This window comes from Pinus tabuliformis, chromosome 9 (assembly GCF_031772625.1).
Source record: "Pinus tabuliformis cultivar Carrire ecotype Pingquan chromosome 9, CPIR1, whole genome shotgun sequence".
NCBI classification, from domain to species: Eukaryota; Viridiplantae; Streptophyta; class Pinopsida; order Pinales; family Pinaceae; genus Pinus; species Pinus tabuliformis.
Window position 1 is genome coordinate 1497929564 of NC_142307.1, and position 25704 is coordinate 1497955267.

The following is a 25704-nucleotide window of genomic DNA, read 5'->3' on the forward strand; positions in this document are numbered from 1 at the left end:
TACACTACTTCTTGCATGACAAGCGCATCCAAAGCAAACTTTGGCAGAACATGCGGGGCCTTCTCCGCACTGAACACTTGGATGAACGTGCCGCCTCGTGAGGCATCCCAATATGCAATTCCTAATAATGCCTTCATCGCTTCTTCTGACATGCAGGGTGGATCTTGTTTGAATATCAACCTGTACACTAGGGTGACAAGATGGTCGAATAGTCGTATGTTCACTCCTTTGAAGCTGCACTCAAACAATAACTTGAAATACGTGCTCAGAATAGTCTCTATCAATGACCATGCCCACTGTAAGCTTGGGAACTCATGTCGGTCATAGACTGCATCTAGAATGTAGGCGGACATGTAAATCTCTACATGTATGCCTTTGGGTGACTATCGAGCCTTCATGACTTGCTCCTTTAGCTGATGAGCCAGTATGCCAGACCAGTTGCATGGTCTTCCTTCTCTAGCCAGTTGGTCCAGCGCGACCACCCAACTCTGAGGGAAGGTCTTAGTGCTTGCTTGGCCACTCAGTCGACATGTGAATATGACCAAGTATTGGTATGCCTTCCTCAATATCTTCATCTTATAGATCTGATTGGGGGTCATCCTGAAATGAGCTGGCTCCTTTACCCAATCCTTTAGAATGTCTTTGGAGTGGCCTCTGCTGTTGGGCAAGATGAACGGGGGAGTCACGGTAGTCATGGGCTCAATCATCTGATACATCTCAACATAATCTTGTGCCTAGAAGGTTTCAAGCTTCTTCCCACTGACACTGCTCAAGGTCATCTTTTCGGGGTTAGTGTGGAGACGATCAGTGAATCATGTCCGCGCATGGGAATGCGGGTATCTATATGAAATTCAGTACAAGCTGGACTTATGAATGTTCATGTATACCTGGCGGTATTCAAGGTCTTGCCAAAAATTACTTATGAATGTTTCATTCACCTCTTGCCACTTCAGTTTGATGTCCTTGTCTAGATACAGCTTTGTGTCTTCATAGATCGGCAAACCAGAGGACACCTGCTTAGTTGCTGCTCCAGATGCCATACCATTAGTGTCCTAAGATCCTGTTCTCTTGGAAGCCATTGAGACAGATGAACACCTGGAAGATTTGGAAACAAGCAGCATGCATGGAAAGAAATATGTCAATGAAAACAAAGCAAACCCGGGGAAGGACATAACACATACCTGGGAAACTAATGAGAAATATTGCACAAATTTCACTGGGAGGCTAAGTGACTGGCTGCTAAAACTGCACAAAAGGTAGTCTAGGCTATTTGGGAGACTAGACTAGTTTTTGGATTTGCAAAATGCACAATCAAGTTGGGAAGTTGGCTGCTAGGATTACGTAATTCTAGCTGGGAAGGATTGCTGGCCCAGGGACAGATTTGGGCAATTTCCTGGGCTAAGCAGCCACTGTCCTCTAGGAATGCGAAAAACAGTCCAGGAGGCCAGTTCTGGGCCAGAATTCACAAATTTGGAGAGGAAGGTGAGACTTCCTTCCCTAGATTGTGCAATGTAGCCTTGGTGAAGGCAGAGACCGGGCCAAGGTTGGCTCGACTCACCAACAGGCAATTGAAAGCTAGTAATTCAATGAAATGCATGGAAAAACTAAGTGATAGCAGAAGTGATAAACAAACCATGCAAAACATGAATGGAATCTTTAGCAAGTAGATCAACCTGCATGTGGGTTTCATGCATGTGACAACAGTGAGATAGCAATGAAAATTGAAATAGAGTATAACAAGCTATACTATATGTAAACGACAACAGATGTTCAAAGAAATCAAGCAAACACCACTCACACAAACAAATACACAAGAAGTGACAGAAATGATGAAAAAGACAAGTTGAGGCCACTTAGCCGTGAAGAGCTGAGCCAGATGTGTTGAAGAGTCTTGGATGTGTTGTGGGATGTCAGAGATCCAAGATCAATGTGAATGAATGAGCTTTGATGCGTCGAATAAAAAAGTTTGGTCTCATGACGCGCATGCCACAAATTTAGGAAAAAGAAACACTTGGAGGGAAACTTCTAAAACAACTTTGCATGTAACCCTTGGCTGCTAAAAATACTTCCCTAAATCATGGGATGCCTTTTGCATGTTGTCTCTTGCTATTCTAGGAAGATCAAGTCATGCATGCATGCAAGTCAAGTTTCCTCGGTCTCGGGTGGAACTTGTCAACCAAACTGTTCATGCATACGAGTGCTCAACTACTCGGGAGAAATGTGCATTCCTGGCTTGGAGCTAGGCTGACTGCCCAAGGGGATTGTACAATTTCTGGGCGGAGCAGCTGATTGCTGCCTAGATTTTCACAAATCCTGGGCTAAACAGCTTGTTGATGGGAAAAATTGTGCAAATCTATCTTGGAGGGTTGGATGATAGGATTGCGCAATTCTGGAGCCCAACAGGCTGTTAGAGAGGATTGAGCAATACCTGGAAGGAAGGCTAGTTTCCCTCCAGGACTGCGCAATTTTCAAGGGGATGTTGCTCAGCCTGTAGCTGGACCAAGTCCGGGTAAGCATCCTGTGAGGGCAATGGATCGACTGTGATCGATAGGCTGCCTTTGTGTGAGGAAAACAATAAATCTTGAGTACTTGACAAAGTAAGACAAACTGCTATGTAAGGTTGGTAGAGAGGCTCCAAAACAGGCTAAGACAAAATTTTGGAGGGTGGTTGTAGCCGCTACAACACAGGGTTAAGATGTCCATCTAGGTCGGTTAATATGAAATTAAAGTAGTTTTTATTTGATATTATAGTCTTAAAAATTAAAATTTCCCTTCAAATTAATTTCAAATTGGAACTAGATCCAATTAGATTCAATGAATAGATTTTTAAAAAATACATAAAATATTTTTTTTATTAAAAAATATATTTTTAAAATTACAAATTATTAGAGATAAATAATGCAAAGTTGGCTCACCTATACACCATGTGAGGATGAAGAAGTGTTTAAGGAAGGATAACCTTTCAACCAATCTTTAACAACCTTTCAATCCCATATCACTTGTAAGTTTTTATTGCTTGACACAATTAAGATGACTAACATAAAAAACTGATTCATGTTATTGTAGTAGTTGTATTATTATTCTTAGACTAAATTAGTCATTCATGTTAGTCATTTTTAGTTGTATTACTTATTAGCTAGTCACATACTTTAACCCTCGACTAAATTAGTGATTGATGTTAGTCGTTTTTAGTCTGGTCACTTAAGATTTCTCATTTTTGGTAGTATTTCACTTGGAAAAGCTATGGTGACTAACTTTTTTAGTCACCTAGTCACTAATTGCTCATTTTCTACTAGTGAAGGATTTGGGAACTGGAAATGGTAAGAAATGAAAAGTGGTGAATGTGGTTAGGGATGGATCACCTCCAAGTCAGATTAGATTTGGGGGATCTGGGATATGAGGGTAACGAAGGGTCCATGCATACGTAAAGGACCATATATGCATATGGATGGATCACCTCCAAGAGAAAATGGTTATGTAGATCCAAACATCTAGGGATAGTAATAGCTAATACAATGTTGAAGTGTCATATTTTCCATGGACTGATTATGTTGAGAAAAGGATGGAAAAGGAAATGAGGAAGAACTTCTAGGCACCACAACCATGTTGATGTGGCAGTGCCATGGGGACCTGACATGGACCATATGGGTGCTACATAGGGACCCATGGTTGACATAGACACCCATTATGCTGACATGTCAACACAATGTCACTGACACATGAATACCATATGGTATCACTATGATGTCATGGACCATGCATTATACTGACATGGGAGTGCCATGTCATGAAAATAGGGGTCATGTGGATGCCCATGGAGATTCAATGTTGATATGGCTCTGTATGATTAGGTATAATTAAAATGGGCATAACAATCAATCTTGGAGTCAAATTGAGATGGAATTTATATCACTAAAAATATCCCAACAAGTTGGACATGATGATGGCATTTCTTTTGAGTTTTGATGACATTCTAAAAAGAGTATTTTGTAATCCTATCTTCATAATAGATCTTAGAGATTAGGTGACATGAATAGGTAACACCTCGCGCAACTTGAAATAGTACAAGGGGGTGGAAGGGAGTGTTACAATATCTAGTTTCATTAAAAAAATACTTTTAATTAAAATGTATGAATAAATATTTTAAAAATAAAAATCATTTTAATGTTATATTATTTTATACATATGTAAATTTTAATTTCATAAAAATAACAATTTAGTGATAATGTACATATCTAGTACCTTATTGTTGGATTAAGAGCAGGAGGTATCAAATATTTTGTTCTTCATGTGCTTAACAATAAGCTCTAATACCATTGTAATGTACTCAATTCCCTCAATGATTTACGGAGGTTACGGGGTACCCAATTTTTTTTTCCTTTTTACTAGCTAGAGAGTAAGCTTTGGTACCACTTTGTCACATATCCCTACTAAATGTATGCTAGCTACACTTGAAAAAACTTGATTTTCATCTCCCATACATTTTTTCAAACTATTTACATGTAAATTTTTATTCAAATATTTGGTATACAACCAATTAATCCTTTTCTTGTAGACATTTTGTATAACATTTTATATGAAATCAAATAAGAAACGTTGCTCTGGTTCAACTTGTAACATTTCAACCAAAATATATAACTAAATCATGCAACTTTTGATTTCTTTCTTTGAGGTATTTTATAAAATATTTTTTTATGAAAATTGTAATAAAACACATTTACCACATCCCTCAAATTATTTTCATGCAAATAACCATACATAAGCTACAACAACACTACCATATAATAATGATGACATGCAACAATATTATCCCCATCCACAAAACAAAAATTTCATTGGGGCACTTCATGAAATAGTGTGTATGCAATGAAACATTAAACCATTAGGCATTTATTCAAATGCTTTGCATGAAAACTAACATAGCAACTTTGTGAAGGAATATCTCCTAAATTGTTATAGTCCAACATCTAAAAACAACCAAATAATAAATGTGATTTCTCCTCATTTTCATCCAAGTTTCAACCTTTGTAGCATTCATGAATCTCAACATTCTCTTATTATATCTCCTAAAATTTTGCGACCTAAGATTTCAAGTTTGGATCAAATGATCAATATGATTTCCCTCACTATGGTCTATGTTTTAGCTCGTAGAACCACCCCAAACAAATGTTATTGCAGAAATCCCAACATGACCTCTTCAATGTATGATTTTAGGAGCATCCAAGAATATTGGCCTCCTATGATCATGCCTCCTAAAATATCACATTCCAATATATGAGAGTTAGACTAGATGATTATCGAAATTTCCCTTGATTAGGAATCAAGTTCCAAATTCTCGATCCTCCCAAAAGAAACATTATAGAATAATTTCCAAAATGACCTATTCAATGATGCATTTAGGGAGCACGACTTCATATGATCATATTTCCTAAAATTTTGTGCCCCAAGATCTAAAAGTTGGACCACATGACCAATAGGATTTACCCTCACTATGTTCCAAGTTTCAACTTTTGGAATATCTCAAAAGAAAATTTATACTAGATGTTGGCATAAGGGGGCTTGACCCAAGTTTAGAGTTATTCACTCTAACCAACAAAACCCTAACTGTTGGCCCTTTCGGCAACAACCTGTGTAACACAGGTTTCAGTCTGACTTGAAGCAGTTTAGGGGATGCTAGAACTAGGTTTTTGCATCCAAAGACTGTGTGATGTGTATCCTGAAGTGCTTCTAGCGCAGATATGCCTTCACGTAGATCTATACCCTCCTATTGTCCACCACTGCAACTCTATCCAATTGAGCTCTAGGCCTTAGCAAAGGTCTATGATCAGGCTTATCCGACATAAAAGAGGTAGAATCATGACTTTCGATCAGTAGATAGAAACATTAGATTTTCCTTCATGCAGATCTACCAGTTCTGAACACTTATATTACCAGATTTATCCAATATCTTCGCAAAAACTGTTCATTACATTTTATAGGTATACGCATTAAAGATCCAACAGATTCATGAAGTAGAACATATAAATTTATAGAAAACATCTTACAGAGAAAAGATACATTAACTTAATCATAATTGAGGAACAAGGAACGGATGTATTCAATTCAACCCAAATCAATATTTATTAGATTCAACATTCAAATTACGGACTCTTTTACCCTGCACACTCAATTGTAGGGGCCCACACACTCAATTGTGGACTTTCCAAGGTCTCCACACACTCAACTATAGGAGCCTTCCCCTTTCACCTAAGTACATGAAACAAACCTTTCCTATCTTATCACCTTGCCCTTTCAATCAATCTTCATTTAAAGTTATCGTCTAGACTCACTATGACTCAAATATTTATAGCCTTTCTATTATAATACCATGGCCCGTAGCCTATGGGTGAGTCTCAAAAACCATCCTATCACTTACCCATAGAAGGGTCTAAAGCCCCTTTTACTCTTACTTAGATGTGTGCTCCGCTTCCACATTTCGTGGAGACTTTACATTCTTTATAAAATTATAATAAAAAACTGATTAAACGAACAAACATTGACCCTAGGTACCCTATCCCAATACTAGAAATGTCAACATGGAATATTTAGAGAAGAATTTATGAAGTCTATATTCTTGAACCAATGTTGTTACAAGAGTTAATACATAAAAAAAATACAACAAAATAGTATAACAACTACAACCATGATAAATTTGTTGAAGTGTAAATGCATGTACATATAAAATTGCTAAAAAGAGAAACTAAATAATCATTCATGTCACTAAACCATTTATGTCATGAATATCATTAACAAAAAAATAAATATTTGCTTATTGCATCCAAAAAAATGTTGAAAAGTGAAGTAAGGTGAGCCACTTTCCACCCCACCATAGGCTCAGTTGTGCAATAAATTTAGCAATCCACCGGTGTGGAAGATCTTTATTCCTTGAGAATAACTTAACTCAGGGGTATTTCTCACACTTAAATTCAAACTATTTTTTAACACCAAACGTGAAGTTCATTCCCCTTCACACACATGTAAGAAAACTCAATGATTATCTTCCATCTTTGACCAGGCTTACATTCACAAAAATACCATGAATATATGCATAGCACAAGGGAGTCCTTCTCTTATCTTTCTAGTCACTTGAACCTCCCCTCTTCATTTCTCTAGGATCCACACAGAATAAGGACCATTCCCAGTCCTTAGACCCATCTAGTGCAAAGAAAGGGTCCTATAACATATTGATTTCATGTCACACAAGTTATCATCAATTCTCATGCCAATTCAAATTTCTTAGTGAATGAGGGAAAAAATGAGAGATTAATAGAAGAGAGAAAAGCTTGAAGCTTAAAAACCGAGAATAGGAACCCCTTGTTTTCTCCTCTCTCCTATTTTTATAATCACACAATGACTCTTCATCTTCCCAACCTTTTAGCTTCCTTGGAACACTTGCGATCACATCAAAGGGAAATATTCACCCAAGGTATATTTTCCCTCTTAAGTAGAATTTTCCGCTCCCCAATGCACGATAATTTGTTGGTTGTCTCCTTTCTTAAGCTCTATATTTTTTATTAATAATAATACACATTACATCATATAATAGAATCTGACATGATAGCATCAATTTTATCACCCCTAGCATGATATTACCTTAATTACATTATGAAATTTGGTGTAATGAAATGGGTTTCACAATCCCCTACCCCTTTAAGGAACATTTTCCTTGGTATTCTACTATCTATAGAACCATTTTATGGAAAGGAGGGCATATTCCACTTCCATATCAAAAATATTTTCCATGTCCTTGGTTGCCACTTTCAACAATGTAATTCACTTTTTATGGTCTAGTTACCTCTAAATCCCAAAGAATTGTAGCAAATTATTGCATGGTTGTTCATTGCTTCATAATGTTTCCAAAGGGAACAAGCTCATCTCATTTTTTTCATGTACACACCTAATTCATTCATGATTTCGATGAGTATGTACATGAATATTTGAAAACCAATTCATTTGCATTACCCTTCTTTGCAATCAAACACCTTCCAAGTTTAGGCATACCCTTCCCTACCTCCATAGCCCCTTGGGAAATCCATTCCCTGGCAAGGCTTCCTCCCACAAGAAGAGTCTTAATACTTATGGATTCTTATAACCAAGACATCCCTCTGACTTTTTGTAAATAGCACAACCAATTTGTCATAACATAACTCACAGTGATCAATGTATGTCATAGCGTTCCAATGTCACCACAATGTAACCCTAGAATTTTTAGCTTCTGAACCATCATCTATCCTTCTTGAAGAAATCATAATCTCGCATGTAATACAACCATATAGCTTCCATGAGATTAATCATAATAATTTAACTCAAATGTTCTTCCTTTTTCTTTTTTTTTACAAACTTACTTAATATAGGAATGATATTTCATAATTATGAGATTATTCTAATCATGTTTGACTCTATCATATGGTAGTACTCAACCTTAATTATCGTAACATAGTCCATATGAACTACAATCTATATTTTCAATCAACCAAGTAATGGTAAGTGTTAATACATAAAAAAAATCATTGTAATATTTATAACATCCCCTCAAGTGATCTCATAATTATTATACACATAATAATCCAATCACTTATTTATTTGAAAATAAATTGAAATGAAGCTACCATTGCAATATTTATTTTCATCACAATAATTGTAGGCATTGAATAATCATTTAAACATTTATTTCAAAAATCAATAGGTAAAATTGGAAGATACACATTTCTAAATTCATGAGAAATTAGCTTCCACTTTTCTTTAGAGGATGAGAGATTTGTGCCACTCATTCCACTACTCCAAAATTGCTTAAAATTATTAGAAGTTATTTCTTTTCATGACATTCAATTATGGAATTTATTGTATCATGCAGTCATGTGTGGAGTCAATGCCCTAAGAATATATGCCATCATGATACATATTATGATTCTCATGATCTAATCATGTCATAGTAACTCATGGCATGCATCACAAAGATTCAAGCAATATTTACACATTGAAGGCTTCTTTCATTTGTTATAACCCACTAAGTATTAATAATAAACTTCCTTTCATATAGTAATAACTACATACAATTTTCATATTAACTAGGAAAAACAAATCCTTTAGTTACATGTTCCTTACAAAAAAATATACATTATCTTATATAATCACTTGTCTCGAGCTTACAAACTATTGGGCCATTACTCATGGACTCGTGAACAAAATTACAATCCCTACATTTGCTTCATACATCAGTAATGTTACTAGAATTTGAATTCATAAGTAATTTTATTATATTACCCAAAATGTAACAGGCACCATTTTCTATTTGTTTACCATTCCAACCATCATATTATTGTTAGAAATGAAACATATCATCAAAGCACAAATTTTAATTAAGAGAAACTCCCTTCTTAAGCCATTTTCACTATCATGACTTCAATGTTCATCAGGTTCATATTGACCAAGTCAATCCCTGATTGAATGATCCATTATCCACATCTTGCTTCTATTTAAAATTAAACTATTTCCATGTAATAGTTATGGGGTCCCTCCCATTTGTAGTCTTGTGCATATCCACTCATATTTTCTCATAGCCATAGTTTTGTTGCTACTGTTTTGTTTAATAGTGTTCATTCTTAGGCTTGGCCATGATTTTGTAAATACATTAGCTTAGCAAGATCCAAGTATGATACATAACAAATATTTAAAACAAACAAGGTCAAGGTATAAATCTCAACAACCTCCAAGCGATAGAATCACATCCCCCCATTATCCCATTATATCAAAGGTAGTGCATCCCCCTTATCTAATCACAACAATCCCTTAGGTTATGCCTCTATCCTTCCATTGTATCCAACATGGGATGGACAAGGATGTTTTAGATCCATGTGGCTTATATGAATTTCACCTTCATATGGGGCTCTAGGTACTCTCAATACCCCACACAAAAACACTTGTCCCTACACTCCTCCCTCCAGGTTTCCAACCTTCCACAAGGAAACCTGAGAAGTGTAGTCAGAACATTATCACAATATTCACATTAACATGCATAGGTTCCACTTGCACTATTATCTCATCATAACCTTACCTTCCATATCCTTTATTCCATAAGACTACATGCAACATATTCATTGGCTTCCCAATCATGATATCAAATTCTTCTTGGTTACATGTTCACTATTAACCACTATTAGTCATATGAATTATGTTATGATAGAGGACATCTTTGAGTCTTTATGCATGCACGTCTATTATTGTAATCACCTATCATATCTTCATGCATCTATCATATCATTATTTAATATATATTGAATGGACATGCATCTATTAACTATTTCAATTCTTATAATTTATCACTCCTATGGTATTATTCATCAACATATGACAACTTCTCGAAAATTTAATGAAAAGCATTAAAACTAGCCAAAGATAAGTTAATATACCCCCCTCATAGTTATGGATACATCACTCGACAATAAACATTTGTAATTCTACTGGGGTACTCTAGGGAATCAATTCAACATCCTTTATATGTATCTTACATGTTTATCTTGCCTTATCAAACTCATTTTTAGTCTATAAACAACATCATTATATTCACATATACAGCAAAATAAAAAACATATAAACATACATGTATACATAACTATATCATTTGATCTTTTCTTGAGGCCATTCAGGTTTAGAGTTGAACCTTATCTTTCATACCACTTTGTTACATATCTAGTTCCCTAAATGACGTGTAGAAGTTACATGGTACCCAAAAGTTACTTTCCTTTTACTAGCATGAAAATAAGCTCTATACCACTTTGTCATATGCCCCTACTAAATTTATCCTTGATGCAATTGCCAAAAATAGATTTTCATCTCTCATATATTTTGTCACGCACTTTACTTGTAAAACTTTCATCAAATACTTTGTATACAACCAATTAAGTAGTATTTTCTTATGTATATTTTGTCAAATATTTTGTATGAAATCAAGTATAAAACATTTTTTGATTCCACTTGTAACATAATAAATGAAATATACTAATCAATCATGCAACTTTTGATTTATTTCTTTGAGGTATTTTATCAAATAGCTTGTATACAAACTGTAACAAAACACATTCCTTCAAATGATTTTCATGCATATAAGAATGGATTAGCTACAACAATACCACACACAAAAATTTTAACATACAATAATACAATCCTCATCTAGAAAACAAAATTTCATTGGGGTATTTCATCAAATAGTTTGTATGAAATGAATCATTAAACCATTTAGGAATTTCTTTGAACACTTTGCATAAAAAATAATATAGTAATTTCCATAGGGAATATATCCTATATTATAGCATTACAATCTCTGAAAATTGAACCAAATGGTTAGTGGGAGCTTCCTAGACTATGTTCCAATTTTTAGCCTATGGAACCTCCCGGATTACAAGTTATAGTAGAAATTCCAACATGACCTGCTTGATGTGTGATTTTAAGAGAATTCATGAAGCTTGACTTCCTCTAATAGTATCTCCTAAAATATCATGACACAAAATTTCTAAGCTTTACCAAATGATAAGAGGGATTTATTGAACTATGGTCCAAGTTTCATCTTCTAGAACCCCCCGAAAGAAAAGATATAGAAAAAATGCCAATATGACCTATTTGATGCATTATTTTAGGACCATCCAAGAAGCTTGACTTCCTCTAATCATATCTCATAAAATATTGTAGCCCAAGATCCGAAATTTAAATCAGATGATAAGAGTGAATTCCAATAACTATGGTCCAAGCTTCAACTTTTGGAACTGGCCCAAAGGAAAGTTATAGGAAAAATGCTAACATGACCTATTTAAAAATGCATTTAGGAAGTCCAACTTCCTCTAATATTATTTCCCAAAAGTTTGCGATCCAAGATCTGAAAATTAGACAAGATGATCAATATGATTCCCCCTCACTATGGTGCAAGTTTCAGTTTCTAGAACCTCCTAGAAAAATAGTTATATAATAAATTCTAACATGACGTATTGAAAGAAGAATTTAGGAAGTGTATTTTCCTCATCCAACAAAGTTACAAAATTTAATACATATAGAAAGATACATCCAAATAGTATAAAATATACAACCATGATAAATTTGATGATGGTAAAATGCATGTACATATAAACTTTCTAAAAAGAGAAATCAAATAATCATTCATGTCACTAAACCATATAAGCCAGAAATATTATTAACACACAAATACTTATTTATCTATTGCAGCCAGAAAAATGTTAGAAAATAATGTAGGGTGAGCCACATTGCACCTCACCATAGGCTTAGTTGTGTTGTAACATTTCTCATAGATGGATACCCCTGGTCTAGATATTGGTTCCTCGAGGATAATTCACAAAGATTTGTTTCACACACTGAATTTCAGACCATATTTAACACCAAATGTGAAGGTCATTCTCCTTGACACACATGGAAGAAAATGTAGTGATTAACCTTTCCATCTTTGAATATTCTAAAATTCACAAAATACCATGTAGGTATATACAACATAACAGAGTCCTTCTTTGATATCGATAGTCCCTTGACCCTAACCTCTTCAGTCCTCTATATACCACACAAAATTAGGACAATTTCCAACCCTCAAAACCAAATATCATAAATAATCTGGACTACAACACATTCATTTCCTCTAACATAAGTTGTCACCAATTTTGATTCCAATTAGAATTTCTATGAGGGAGAGGGAAAAATGAGCGAGTAATAGAAAAGAGAATATCTAGAATCTTATAAACTAAGAAGAAGAACCACATGTTTACTCCCTCTTATTTTTATAATCACATATTGTCCCTTCATCTTCCAAACCTTTTTGCTTCTTGGAAATACTAACCTTCACATCAAACGAAAATATTGACCAAAGGTATATTTTTTCTCTTAAGTCAATTTCCCCCTCCTAAAGAAATCATAATTTATAGGTTCCCCTATTTCTTCCCCTCTAGCATTTTTATTAATCAAAATAAACATCACATCATATAATAGAGTTTGACATTATAATACCATCGTTAGAACCCCAAAATTATATGTTCATAATTACATTACAAAATTTGGGGTAATGAAAATGGTGTCACACATAAGTGAACGCAATTTTATTTTGTTTGAGAATTTTAGTGTTAAAATGATACATAGTAAAATTATAATCCTAAGTGGCATGCTTAACCCTAATGAATTGATGTGAAATAATGACCTCAACATAGTTTACATATACAAAAGAAACACTAAAGATTCAATTAAGGTTTATTTTTAGAAAATTATTCTAACTTGATAGTTGTTACTAAATAATCTTCAATCATTTCAAACATTAGCCTAAATATATTCGAAATATTTGTACTCGTGGCTTTAACAATAGCATAGATGATTATATTATATGAAATACCCTCTTTCATTGCTAAATTGTTAATTTTTACAAAAATGATAATGGCCCTTATTCATATTAAAAACCCTTCATATTGTTTCATTAAATGAAAAAAAGAAAAAATACATTATATAAATTGAAAGAAAAAATTTACACCATTTTAAACATCTATTTATATAATTTTAGAAGAATTTATTTTTTCAAAAAATATAAAAAATAATATAATTTTTATAATGGATTAGAATTTATATCTTAAAGGGGTGTATGAATCCTACAAATATCACAAGTTATTCGCACAAAAAAAATTAGGTTTCTACATCCAATGTCATGGAATTTTATGTTAAATGTCTAGATTAAGGGAAAAGCATAGAAATCCTAAAAAAAGGAGTCTAATCTTTGTCATAAAATTTATAAAATTTACTTACAATAATAAAGCACTCATGTAAATCATATCATTTAATTTTTACAAATGGCGAGAAAAACATTTAATCACAATTACATAACCATAATGACCACTTCTCCTTTAGCTAAGGTTATGGAATTATTTTAGAAAAGAAGATTAATTTGTTATTAGTTTCTTCTTTTACCAAAACAAGATTTATATTATATCAACAAAGAGGGCTACTCAAAATCTAGAAGCATTACATTCATGGTAGTTTGAAAACTATAAAATAATTAAACATAATTTTAAATATATGATTATATGCTCTAGTTTCCCATCTAAGCAACAATTCCATGCTTTTATATAGATAGATTTCTTTAGAAATATAGATAAAATGGATAAAATTTGAAAATACATACAAATAATTCATCATTTGGCACTCTCTTGAGCTTCCCATCTCCTTTCAATCATCGAAGCTTTGTCTCTTGATCTCCATTGGATATATAATTTGTTGAACATAGTCATCCTTTCCAAGAACTATTCCCACAAAGTTATGAGAATTAATGTTGTGTTGAACATCATGTTGTCATTGATGTCAATTTCAAGGGATGTCCTCAGTGGATACATAACTGTAAAGGTTATGGGGAGTTGTTTAGTAGTTACATGGTCTCAACATGCTCAAGACATCGAGAAGGATCAATACCCCTTAATGAAATTTGGTGTTTCTATGGAATGAAATTTCGCATTTCCACAACGTTGCCACACTAACCAAAGTTTGGTGTTTCTAAAAGAACATGCATGGTGCTAATATATGAAAATGAAGGTGTTATACTAGTATAAAGGCCCACACAATGCGATATATAAAATAATTTAAGCACTTTAAAACCAAATGAAATTACGGTTTTGTGAAAATTGGTCTTCATCATCTCACCCACTAATCTGTGATTAACCATGTGTTGAAGGTGCTGGACCTGCCAACATTCAAGGGGATCTCCCGGGTAAGAAGTCCCAATCGACCTCAGACCCTTTGGAGTAGGAGTCCCAGTAGTGGGTGGTAATGTAGTGCCTTGACCGCGATAGCACACATATATAAGTATGATGACTTTGGTCAGAAGCAAGTGTGTGATCTTGCAACAAGTCAAGTGAGATGCATGGGGGTGCTAACACACCGAGGGGAAAAAGAAGTGTGTCCCTTAGAAGACTGTAATAGTACGTAAACTGAATAGAACACGCGATCAGAATGAAATCACAAGATGGAAAGTGGAATAGTTTACAATCCAAAGTGACGGGTTAATCCAACAAAACACATTCAACAAGATTCATACAATTGCATATAAAATAGTTCATAAGAAAATGCATAAGTTAAATAACATAAATTGCTAAAGAAACCAGAATAGTCCAACTACATCAACAACATATGCATGAAACGTGGTGGCTCAATTATATTATTATAAGTGAAAGTTTCATCCATACATACACCATTGATAAACACTAGCCCCAATAGTGAAATATCTTGTAAAAGCAGTTCCCCCCAAGCTCTCCCTCTATTTTGTATGTAAAACCAAAAAGATCCTTGGATTTGTACTCTCCACACCCTATGTAGTGTCCTGCAAACTCCATGTGTTTACCGATATTCCTCTCTCACTTGTAACGGTTATCCAAATACTATATTTATATCCCAAAGTTTCTCATTCAGATTCCACTGTAGGGTATTTCTCTCCCACCCTATATTATTAAGGTGTTCTGCAATCTCTATATAATTTATTTTCTTTTCTTCCCTCAGAAAAATACAAGTTTAGCCGAAAGAGAGAAAATGGTACATTTCCCCCCTTTTTCTTACCTATTTAGGCATAAATACTTCAATCATTTCCTTGGAAATTAATGGCTAATCTCTCATGTTAGCCTCTAACATATTTATGAGAGAGTTACTTATTATAACATAAATTATCACTAATTATAATTTTTCTTTATATTAGAAAATAAAACAATAATTCAAAACATGTATTTTCCATTTTCTCAAAATAAATAAAAGTCATAAAATATATAAAATTCATAAAATAATTCTTTCCAGGGATATTACACCTAACCTATGAGATAAAATTATTTTATATCCGATTGATTATAGGTCTTTCCTATTCATTAACATTTTATAGTACATAAATTGGGCCTTCTTATAGAAGCTAAACAACTAGAAAGTATTAGCGAATCTATAATATTAAAGAACAATTAACCATGATAAATGGATATGAGGCTAATTGTTTATTGCAAGATAAGCCATGAATAAAAGGGCACAAACTCTGAGATGAAGCATAATAGAAACAATGAGATCTAAAATTTTATTGAAAGTCCAATGCATAATTCATATATAAGAAACTCAAATTATGCAAAATGCCTTGAATTTAATAGTCTATATGAATTTGTTGATAAAATATTGCTAATAGTTAAACTGAGTATAGAAGGCCCAATTTAAAAAATAATTATATTCTTAAATCTGAGTTTCACAAACTTAGGTCAACCACGAGGAAGAGTCATTTACAAAAAAGAAAATGAATATTAATAAAAGAAAAAATTAGTTAAAATGCAATAAATTAACCAACATGAAGTGTCCTGAATTGTATCATAGTACAATAGCTTAACAATGATAAAGTGCACCAAGTTATGGTCCACGAAGGGATACAAAGTATCTCTGGCCATAGCAAGCCAATTACAATTGAAGGAAGCCCTACAATGAGAAGGAAAAAAGAGTAACACGAACCTAGTACTTGGAACAAAATTTGTACAACACAAATAAAAAAGTTAATGTTGGATCAGCCTATGATAGGGTTGAAGGTCGAACCTATAGCAAACAAGAAAATAATCCTATAGTTAGTAAGTAATTTCGAGGCTTACATTAAAACCCCAAAACAAAGAAAACCAAAAGAGTAGGGTTATGAGATTACTTGGGCTAGCTCACTTAGCTACTATAACTACCCTGGCCTATTCCTAAAACTATTACAATAAATATTCTAATAATAAGAAAAAGGAGGAGGAAACCTAAGAATTAAAGTTATTGAGTACTTGAATAGAAAACATAATATATATAACTGCAATGAAATTATACTTGATGGCAAGAAGCTAGCTTTTGTTCCATGTCGTGGGTCATAGGTGAATAATATATATATCCTCCTGTAAAAAAATGACACGAAAGCCAATGCAAAATATCAAGTACTCTGTGACAAATGTGGGTTTCTGCAACCCAAAAAATAATATATTGAAACCATAGTAGAAAAACGCCTTTGATAAATAAGTATAACTAGTAATCAAAGACACTTAAAACACAAATAGAAGTTCAATTTATAGTGTATCTAGATGGTATTTCCACAACCACCTTTTAAGTCGATGGGATACCATTTTCCCCTTCATTGGGAGGAATCCTGTGTCTAAGAAACCATATGGGTATTTGTTAAATTGCCTCGTATTAAACCAAGTGAACAATCCGAGTGGATTCTAGCATAAAATAAAATAAAAATTACCTTTATGCTAAATAAAGAAAAAAGGACTTGGTTAATTTATTTCAACCTCATTAGAGGTAGTTTGAGGGAAAACCTGTAGAAACAAGGAAAACCCCCAAAATGGTTAGGATTCATGCAGGGAACCATACATGGAAAATCACTACTTAGGACTCAAAAGGCGATGTAATAGAATTCCCTCTCTATAACAATCAAAATAAGCCAAGGGTTCGGAAGAAACCCTTAATCATTGAGTTGAAATTTAGATTTTTGTGAATAACATGAAATTACATCATAGTCAGGTTAATAACTTAAAGGAGTAGAGAAACCATAGAGAATCAGAATAGATATATATGTAAGATCTTAATTATTAAAATGTCAAATTTACTAAGATGTTTCTAATGGAACTTGAAAAAGATAATAAGTACGCTATTAGTTAGAAAAAAGTAATTCACACACCTAAAATAGAGAAGAGAAAAGATATGGGCTACAATCGCTTACCATTAACTATGCCATGAAGAATTAATAGAGCACCAAGGTGAAACAACACTTGGGAATGCACCAAATTACCTGATAAAATTGCCTATGAAGAGGGGAATAGGGTAAAATTCATGGAAGAGAATTTTCAGAGGAGCCAAAGAACATGAGGTACAAACCTTCATCCTTAGTCACAAAGACAGTCACAACCAAATGAGCAAAGAAAATGAATCAACTAAGAGGTAGGTTAGTCTACTATAATGGCACTAAGAGTTTCCCCACGATTGGATTAATCCAAGTGATTTACGCCATGCCTTGTTGAAACTTCATGTGTGCGGGTCAGGGTCAAACACTGTAGGAGAAGCCACTTAGCCAAAGTTCACATAACACATTGCCACATGGGTAAGGAACATTAGTTTCCAACCATAAGGTTGAAGCATCCATGTATTGCCAAGGTATATCCACTTTAAAATGTAAGTTCTTGGGTTCAAAATACTCTCATAAGCCTTTTTATCAAATGACCATGACTATAAAATAGGTAAGGAGACCCAACAATATATAATATAAGGACTAAACAATAACACAGGGATTGCATTGTATGGCAGTAAGGTGGCAAACCCACCTTATTACATTTAAGTCTTAACCTTTTACATAAGTATGAGTATTGTTCTTGGAAAACTTAAGAGGGTGTCTTGGAATAGAATCCTTCACGCATAAGGTGGAAAAATTGAGCATGAAGTAAAATTAAGAAATTAGAGTAAAAAATAATTGGATGGATGGATCTATACACATAAAAGGAAGAAGTGAGTTAATGCATACAACCATGATACTAATCCAACAGGAACTTCATGATAATGAACCAAAAAAAAAAAAAAAGTGTGAATTTGGGGTGCATTACATGATGAGACTTGAATGAAACCTAGAACAATCTCAAACATTTATGGGAGGACCAAACATACTGCTAGCTAAATGATAGAAGGATTTTCAAGAATTTCAACAATTTATACTAGTGTAGAAGATCTATGAGCTAACTTTTACAAGTGTGGTTAAGGCTTGTTGGACCCTTCATTTTGATCATCAAAATGAAGGGGTCAAGTTACAAACATGTAATAAAGGTTGAAACACCTACTTTTGGGACCAGAGGGATATCTAGAGGAGAAAACAATTGCAACAAAGGTTCAGAGGCAAGGAGTGAAATCTATTGGATGCAATACCTAGTTTTGATAAGACAAAACGATAGAGATGTTTGATATGAAGAAGAAGAAGATATCAATACCAATAACAATGTGATAAAAATCTCAACAGTTGAATGGGATCATCCTCCAAGATAGGTGTAATGCAAAGGGTTGATTAGTAGTTGGTTGTTGATGGATTAAGTACTTTTATGGAGCCTTATGTCCATAAAGTGATGAAGTCTATAATATTGTTACAACAATGTATTTGTTGGTATTGAAAGTAAGTGAAATGAAACTCCTTATTCTAGAATGAAAATCAGTATTCAAACCATTTTTTTTTAAGTTAATAATGTATCTTTACATTGATTTACTTTTCATATTGTTCTGATATGATATATCTCTTGTCAAGTCTTGTCACAAATAGAGATGATATATCTCTTGTGAAGTTGATATGCATGTTTATTTCCCAATAGAGCTTCCACAATTTACATATGCACAAAAGTTTAATTATTAATCACAAATAAAAGGTATTTCGAAATAGTTATAACCCTTTTCCTTTTCAATTTAATTATAAAAGAAAAAACATTAACATAAAATAAAATATATAATATATATGAAATATTTTGATTATTTTTATAATTAATAATAAGAGTAATAATTTAATAAATTATTTATTTATTTATTTCTAGGTGGTTTAAAGACACCTGTGATCACTGGTTGAACGCTATGTCCACCAAAATATCTGTGTTTGTCCGGTCACTGGTTGGCCGCTATGTCTAGGAAATATCTGAGGCGAAGCACTTATTTGACCAGTTAATCTAACCCTTGGGGCTGAGTAATAATTTAATATATATCTATATATAGTTTATTTATTTTTTATATTTTTAATGACCAGTTAATCTAACCCTTGGGGCTGAGTAATAATTTAATATATATCTATATATAGTTTATTTATTTTTTATATTTTTAATTATATATATATTTTTTAAGTGTATCAATCTGAAAAGCCAATTATTTTAATGCATATCATAAATCTCGTTACCTATATCATTTAATTATATAACTATAATAATGTATAATCATACACAACCCCTCTTTTAAATAGAAGGCATAAGTGAGAGCCTTTCACCGTCCTCTCCAATTTCAATTATTAACAATAAAATAAAAAGCCGTTCACCGTCCATCCAATGGCCGGGAGAAAGGACCCCTCTGGGATGCGGGGAGAAGAAACAGCCATCCATTTTTTTCAAATTGTGATGGACCCCGCTGGGATGCGGCGAGAAGAAATAGCCATCCATTTTTTCAAACTGGGGCACAATAACTTTTAAAAGTACGTCCTCTCAAGAATTTTATAGTTATTCCCCCATTTTATTACTATGTAGTTTCAAAGATGCAGTGGGAACACAAATTTCAATTACGGCAGGGAAACACGCGTCAAGGAAACGAGTCAAGTGGCAAGCACCGACATCTCTTGTCTATTCGTTAGGATTTCTGGGTTCATTATTAGAGGTCATACAATAGCCCGTCAACTTTACATCTGAATTTACGGGGTCAGCAGGAACCACAGCAATCTTTCTCAAGTTATTCTTGTAGTAAAGGATTTTTTAATCATAAAGTCGGCCGACGAAAATCTAAATTCATCAATTTGATAAAAGTCGACAGATATTTCAAATATGAATCAAGATTTTATTATAATTTAAATTTTGTGTAAAATGATATGATATCTTCATAGATTTTTCTCAGTCTATATGGATTGGGATATCAAAATTTCCACCAAAATTTAGATCTTCTAATAAATGCAGCATATTCTTGGGTGGACTTATATTATTTTAAAAAAATAGACGACTTCATTTCCGTCGATTTAAGATTTTATGCAATATTCTAAAATCATTTCCGTCTTCTTCTTGTTAAAAAGCTATTTATTAAAAAAAATACATAATGAAACTGTGACATCACTTGAAAGAAAATGCAGGAAGAAACTCTGACATCAGATAGTTGGCCGTTATTATGATGGGTTGAAACTTGAAAGTATTTGCCGTCTCCCCTGTATTCGTCGTTCTCCGACGTTCGGGTTATAAGTAGCTCATTCCTGTTATGCTCCAACTCCACCGTTAAACTGCTTCTGTTTTCATTATTCCAACAAACAATTGAAAGGTAGGCAATACTATGCGAATATAATGTTGTTTTAGAAAAACAGTGATAAGAAGGTTCTCATACAGGCTATTTTTGTCTTTTTTTTGTAGATGAGCTGCGCCACTTCGTCGACCACACCTGCATGTGCTGCTTGCAAAGTCCGGCGAAAAAAGTGTTCAGAAAAATGCGTGCTGGCACCATATTTTCCTCCGGACGATATCCACAAATTCCTGCTGGTACGCAGGGTGTTCGGAAATGGCCGCGTCATCAAACTGCTCAAGGTTCGTTCCATTCCTCTAATGTAGTTTTGGTATTTAGGCTTTGCTGCTTAACATTTACTAGCACATCAACCAATAGATAAATGCTAATTTCACAGAGCAGCATTCACGAAAATTCAGCCAAGGTTCCTCAAGAAGTAATAACCGGCCACCGATCGAGTTTCTCAGTTCTGATATATTGAATTTTGATATTTCTGCTTAATTTGAGAGGTTGTAGGATTTGTAGGTGTATGTGGAGAACGATGAAAGTTTACATTCACATTTTAGAGCTAGTTTAGTTCAACACTGTTTCAACTGGTAATGTTCTGTTTTTATATTTGTTTGTTTGACATCCTCAGATTAAAACGCAATTTATTGTTTTGTTTTATTTTTTTTTATTTTTGTCAATTTATTTATTTATTTGAGAATAAATATCTGAAAGACAGTGATATGGCTATTTCTAATTTTTATTAGCACGAATAATAAATATAGATTACAAGAGTTATATAAATAAAATGTTTGAGAAAAGTTCATAAATATTAAAATATTTATTTAAGTTTTTGAGGCATGTTTTTTTGGTGATAATCATATTAAAATTTATTTGTGCATTTTGAACTAGTGAGTGTGGTTCATAGTCACCACAACATGTCTAATTTAAGTGTAGTCTAATTTAAACCAAATAATTTTTTTATTAGAATTTGGTTATACAATTGCGAGGAGGTACTTGAATTTTTCAAATAAAATAATTTAAACTCAAATCTTTAAAAAATTCTGCCGGATGTTAGTGAAAAAAAACCATTTCATCTATAAGTAAGACTATCCTTCAAAATACAAAAAAAAAAACTAAACAAAAAACTAAACCCCTTAATTAATAACACATTTCACATTTAAAAGATTATTATTATTATTGGTTGGTGTCAGATTCCAATGATGGGTAAGACCAGAGTCCAAGCGAAGTCTGCCAAGAAAGAAAGAAAGAAATTATTTTTAACCTAAAGATAGCCTATGGGACAAATTGCTTCTTCATCTGCTTGATGTATTCGGCCTTTTTTCTGTAAAGCTTCAAAATAAATGCTCCCAGCGTGACGACAAACCCCTCGCTAAATAGATTATCCCAAGAGCTAGCTGCCATCGTATCTGCATAACTTTTCATGTTGTCTTTGAAGGCCTCACATTCTAAAATGAAATGTTTTTCTGTTTTCACTTTTCCGGAAGAACAAAAATGCATACTTTTTCCTCCCATACTTCCTTTGGCATTTTCCAGCCCCTATTTCACAACGGAGTTGAAGAGAATTAGTCTTTAATTGAGAAATAAGAATTTTTGCTCTCCAAAAGATATTGCCCTCTATGTATGCTTTTGGTTGATGACTATGAGTGGGATTAAACACTTCAATATAGTAATTTTTCTTTCTTCCTAGCTCCTTATCCCAAGTACGCTTGCGGAACTTTTCCATAGCAAAGGCTTTTATCTCTTCGTTGTTTATGGGACACGCATTCAAGCCAATACCTCATTTACTAAACCATTTGTTATTTGGTTGCATCCAAGTTTTTTTGCTCTTGCACAATCTATCATTAAAGACAACCTCAGGCCATCTACCCTATTCCATTTGCTCAATTTTTTATAAATATCTTATGACTCGTGACATAGCAATTGCTTCAATAGAAGCAATCCTTGTTTCACTTAACAAGATATCATAAGTAACTGCACTTCTAATTTTAAATTTGGTTATAATCAAATGCTTCTGAATTTACTTAATTTATCTCCTATCTCCAGGGTGTATCGCTCGCCCATAGTTCACAACCATATAAAATAACCGGAATCACTAAAGCCCAAAAAGAGTTTGAGTGGTTTTCCAGTCCCATAACTTTGCCTCTCTACACCTATTTTGAAAAGCATAAAATGCTTTCCAACCCCCCAAAGTTCTTTTCTTTCTACAACCATTCCAGCTAGATTTTTGTTGAAGTCAATTCCCAGGTATTTGTAATCCGCAACTTCTTAGAGAATGTTGTCTTCAAAGCAGAACTTATGCTAGTTATGTTTTCTATTCTTAGAGAAGACCAATACTTCCGTTTTGGAAAAAAGCCTTGTAACAAACTCGCTCAAATAGATACCATCACCCCTTTGCGAATTTAACTACTCCTCAAGCTTGTCGATATATAAACCAAAAAAGGTAGTTGACAGTGGACAACCTTGCTTAACCTCATATCGCTTCTAAAACATTAAGAAATGCCTGATTAAATTTTAATTTTTACTTTCACCTCTTCATATAATCTATGTACAGCTACTCTTAAATATTTTAGTTAAGCAGAATCATATTCGGGTTGCTAAGCTACGGAAACCATCATGGCACATGAGTACCTTCCACTCGGGCCGCTTCGCACCTCAAATTTGGGCACTCGGCACGGGCGGGCATGCTCGAGTGCGTGCGTAGTGGGGCATATCAGGCGAAGCTAACAGGAAGGCGTGCGTAGTGGGGCATAGCAGGCGAAGCCAACAAGAAGAATGGAACCAGCGGAAGCTTAGTACCACCCAAATCCATTGACGAAGGCACTCGTAGATCAGACGGTTCCCAGCCTCACGCACCACCAAGACAGACGTGCAATAACGCGTGGAGAGGATTCACAGAAAGCTACGTGTTCGCATCACAGGCCTTCCACATGACCTCGCGACCTGAAATCCCCTTCGCGAAATGCTACCGTGTGTCCTCTCCATGTCATCCCGTGGCCCACTGCTTGACCACCCGGCCCATCAGTTACCACTTGCTACCATGTCAGCCTCCACATGGACCTCCGTGTCCCTCCCTCCATGTCCACCTCATGTACCACGTCACCCGCCACGTTTGCAGCCTTGTCCTCTTTCCATCCATTTGCCACCTTCTATGTGTGCCAGTCCCACCACTTCATACATCGCCCTAACGTCACAGCAAGTTTGGCAGAAAAGTTGCAATGCCTGATCGGACGGTGGGGACAGTTGCTCATCTAAGGGTTGCAAGTAGCCTGACACCAGAATTTCCCAGTGTTTAGCCGAGTGAAGAAATGTAGAGAGAAAAATGTTTCGTTCTCTTGTCCCTTCCGCACCACCTCTAGGCCCTCCATGGTTAGGGGCTCAACAGCGCGAAAGCGAGCCACAGGTCCCTCACAGCCATTAATTGTTCCAGAAGCCCATCACGATGACCCCACACCCTGCTGGCGTGAACAGGATGTACCCAATTCTTCCAAACTAAAAGTCTACGCGCACTTGTCAGGCCTTGATTAGTATAAATCGCATTAGAATGCTCATTTTTAGTTAATTATTATAGATTACTGTGCTCATCCTCGTTTCTCCCAAAATTACCAAATTTTGGCCGAATTCAAAGACACGAAACACACATTAAATTTGTCTACAGTTATTTTACAAAGAATAAATAATCTTCACGCTCCTATTAGAATCCCGCTCTGTAAATAAGAATGAAATTCGAGTGCATTAACTTTATCTATTATGGCATGAAGAAGTGTTTGAAGAGTAATAATTAATCTGAAGACCCTGAGATTTGCAAAAACTAAGTGTGGTGATGCAATATTGTGTTACAGGATCTTCCGGTCGAGAAGAGAGGCGATGCTGTAAACAGCATGGTGTACGAAGCGAGGGAGAGAATTCGAGATCCTGTCTTTGGGTGCGTAGGAGTAATCAACGATCTCCAAAATAAAGTGTCAGAGCTGCAATCACAATTGGCTGCCACACGAGCAGGAGTAGCCAGGATTACTGAGCAAAATGCAAATCTTTTAAGCATCATCTATGGATATCATGAAGTCTCAGAGCTCAATTCTTACATCCCGCCAGAGCTGAACTCGCCCGTTTTAGACGGCGTAGATCCTCTGCAGTTATGGGAGCCACTGTGGACATAAATAACAATGATTCGCTATTCTATAATTTGAGAATAATTGTATGTTGATAAGGGAAAACATTGGATGTCCTCATTACCCCAAGACCATTCTCCTGACCAATGCAGAAATATGATTATGACGACTTACAATCTCTGCATTTACAGTGGTAAATAAGAATGGTTCGCTATTGTTTTGTTTGAGAATAAATGTATGTGAATAACAAAAACAAGTGGCATTTCTTCGTCTACCTTGTTCCGCCGAGACTAATCTACTAACTGACGCTGCAAAAATTGGATTACGCTTGGATCTCTAAACACTTTTGTGTTCTTTATTAAGTATGGCCGGAAAAACCTGCAGATCATGAACAATTTGATTCAATCTCAGCATTTTCGCAGTATAAAGTCGGACTGTCTTTCATATTTTAAATGTATGAGAACATCCGGTTAAATTAATTGTTGCCTTAATTGTGTAAGAGAGGGTTTGATTGAATACATTTTTAGCTACTAAATTTATTTTGAATTTTCTTTAGTTTTAA

The 25704-nt window shown here is 34.5% G+C and overlaps 1 pseudogene; it reads left to right on the forward strand.

The window, feature by feature from the left end:
• Positions 1 to 1422: 1422 nt before the first annotated feature.
• Positions 1423 to 25190, forward strand: LOC149154280 (LOB domain-containing protein 23 pseudogene; annotated as a pseudogene).
• The last annotated feature ends 514 nt before the right edge of the window (positions 25191 to 25704 follow it).